The 3,031-nt window shown below is 43.4% G+C and overlaps 1 pseudogene; it reads right to left on the bottom strand.

Annotated features, from left to right (window-relative positions):
* Positions 1-2,056: 2,056 nt before the first annotated feature.
* On the bottom strand, positions 2,057-2,485 carry LOC100338435 (large ribosomal subunit protein uL29 pseudogene; annotated as a pseudogene).
* Between the last annotated feature and the right edge of the window lie 546 nt (positions 2,486-3,031).

Consider the following 3,031-nt stretch of genomic DNA (forward strand, 5'->3'; position numbering starts at 1 on the left):
ATTTATACAAGGGGAGCCTTCTCAATTAGGATGTTTTTGACTGTCAAGAACTGAATACCCAACTAAAACTAACTTAAAGAATAGGGCATTTATTTTCTTATATAACCAGAAGACTAGGGGTAGACTAACTGCAAGGTTAGTGAATTCAGTGACTTAGCAATGTCGCTGAGAGTTCAGGATCTTTCCACAGTTTTTTCTTGCCATTCTCAAAGGATTGGATTGGTCCTCTGGTTTGTTCCATCACGGTTGCAAGTTCTGTGCAACAGATCCATATGTCATATGCAGACAAAACAGTAGCTCAAGGAAGAGTAAGGGCATTTCCCCCCTTAGGCCTTTTTTCATGCAGGAAAAATTCCCTTTAGAAGTCTCACAATGTACATATTTCTCCTCAAGTCCCATTGGCAAAGATCAGACTACATGTCCGTGCATTAGTTACAAAGGAATTTGGCAAAGCAACTATCTGTTGTTTGCAGCGTCCATGGCCCTGGATAGTTCTCTGTAGCTTCATTTCCTACCCCTTTCTCCTTGCTCTCTCTGCTTCACACATACTTTCAACCTTGCTGTTCCTTCAACAGGCCATGCGTATATTAGGGCCTTTGTGCATACTATTCTCAGTATTTGGACAGTTCTTCCTCAAGATATCTGTATGACTGGCAAAGGGAAACAAATAGTTGCTGAAGCGAATTGAAACAGAAAAGGTCTGCTAAACTAAATGGGATTTCCTGGTGTCCTATGTGTTAAGTGTTAATTATTGTAGATCATACATGTGTCTGACATTTCAAGTATATCTAATAATCACCTTCCCCATCTGTAGCAGGGAACATGGCCACCTAAGATGAATAATACATTTCTCAGTTTCCCTTGCAGCTTACTGTAGCCCATGAGATAACTGGCAGAAATAATGCCTGGCAGTTTCCAGGAATCCTTCTTAAAAGATAGCTGGTGTTGGGGCTGGCGCTGTAGCATAGCGGGTAAAGCCACCACCTGCAGTGCCATCATCCCATATGGGCAGTGGCAGTTAGAGTCCTGGCTGCTCCACTTTTGATCCAGCTCTCTGCTATGGCCTGGGAAAGCAGTGGAAGATGGCCCAAGTTCTTGGACCCCTGCACCCACATGGGAGACCTGGAAGAAGCTCCTGGCTCCTGGCTTTGGATCGGCGCAGCTCTGGCTGTTGCGGCCATTTGGGGAGTGAACCAACAGATGGAAGACCTCTCTCTCTCTCTGCTTCTCCTTCTCACTCTGTGTAACTCTGACTTTCAAATAAATAAATCTTAAAAAAAAAATATCTGGTGTGTATCCTTTGCCTCTTGTTTCCTTTTCTTCATCTTGCTGCCCAAAGCATAGATGTGATGACTGGAATTCTAGCCACCATTTTAGACCATGAGGATGAGGATGAGGGCCATGTCCTAGAGATGTAAGGCGCTTCGGTTCTTGAGGACTTTGTGAAGCAGGGCTGCTATAAGAGCTCTGGATTGCTTACTTCTCAATTTTCATGGAAGAAAGAGAGAAAAACTTTGTCTTGCTTGCGCTACAGTTCTTTTGAGTCTTTGTTACTAGCTGGTAAATTGAATCCTAGTAGACAGAAGGAGCTTATGCAGTCAACTACTCACTTGACAGCTTGTGACCAGAGAAGCTCCATCACAAACCAAAGCCACCAAAGCAGAATGGGGGTAAAGCCCAGTCTAAAACCCAGTTCACCTCAGATCTGTGTTTCCTATCCTGTGTTTGACTATAAACTACTAAAGTGGTTTGTGACCTGATTTCTATTTTTCCAGTGACTTTACTACACTATTACAGGTATCACCAGTCACAAGTAAACCATCTTTTAGTGAGCTGACTTCAATATTTGCTGAAAAAGGAGATGTTTCTTCTGTCTGTTGATCCCTTAACTGCATGCTTTAAAATTCCAGAATTCTGCTGTTGTTTATGAGGACATTAAATTAGGCTAATACAGTGGATTGTAAGATAATGCTTCACTAACTGGTGGAGCTGTATACAATATGACCTACTCTAACTTGAATATATATATTTTTTGCGATGGCAGCCGTTTTGTTTATTGGCACCACGGGCTCAGGCCTTGACCGCGTACTTCCGCGGGGGGTACAGCCGCTCCTTCCGCTGCTGCTTCTTGGTCTTCAGGCTCTCCTCGTGCTTGTTGAGCCGGTGGCGCATGGCGCGGGTCTTCTTGGGCCGCAGGTCCAGGGGCTTGTACTTCTTGCCCTTGTAGAATTTCCTGAGGTTTTTTTTTTCTGGGTCTGGTTAATGACGGTGAGAACGCGGGCGATGGATTTGCGGACAACTCGGATCTTGGAGAGCTTGGACGCCGCGCCGCCTGTCACCTTGGCCACGTGCAGCTGGGACAGCTCCACCTTCAGGTCGTCCAGCTGTTTCAGCAGCTCCTCCTTCTTCTTGCCGCGAAGGTCCCAAGCCTTGATCTTGGCCATGGCTGCACAACCCCGCCGCCGCGCCGCTCGGAGGGAAAGAGCTTGAATATTCTTTAGGTATAAGTTTAGCCTGATGCCAAAAAAAGCTTCTTATTTTCTCTGTGCCAAGTTCATCAATAAAGTACGTTTTGATGGGCTGCCTAATAAAGGCTAAACAACAAAGTCATGAGAGTTGATGCAGTTTTACCTTACAGAGAAGCTCAGAAGAAGGTATTGGAAGAAATCCTAAACTCAAATATATCAACAATAATCAAGGACAGATACAGGCACTTCTCTACTGAGTTATGATTTTCAGTTTGAAATAGTTTATGCTCCACTTTTTACTGGCATAAATCTTGTACCATCATCGCCAAATGTTTATCAAAGATCACATAGACAATGGTGACTTTTTCCTAATCGAAGACATGATTGGTGCCTCCCACTACAGTAAACGGAACAGTAGTGTATAACTAGAAAAACAAATGTTGCTAAGAGATTGACTATGGAATCCATTTGGGATTATAAATTTGTTAGTTTGAATTGTGATTATTTAGGATTTCTGGGAATTTTACTTGTGTTTAACTTGTACAATTCTTATGTAACAATGT

Source organism: Oryctolagus cuniculus, chromosome X, assembly GCF_051225735.1.
Source record: "Oryctolagus cuniculus isolate XC-2025 breed Fujian yellow rabbit chromosome X, ASM5122573v1, whole genome shotgun sequence".
In the NCBI taxonomy this organism is placed as follows: domain Eukaryota; kingdom Metazoa; phylum Chordata; class Mammalia; order Lagomorpha; family Leporidae; genus Oryctolagus; species Oryctolagus cuniculus.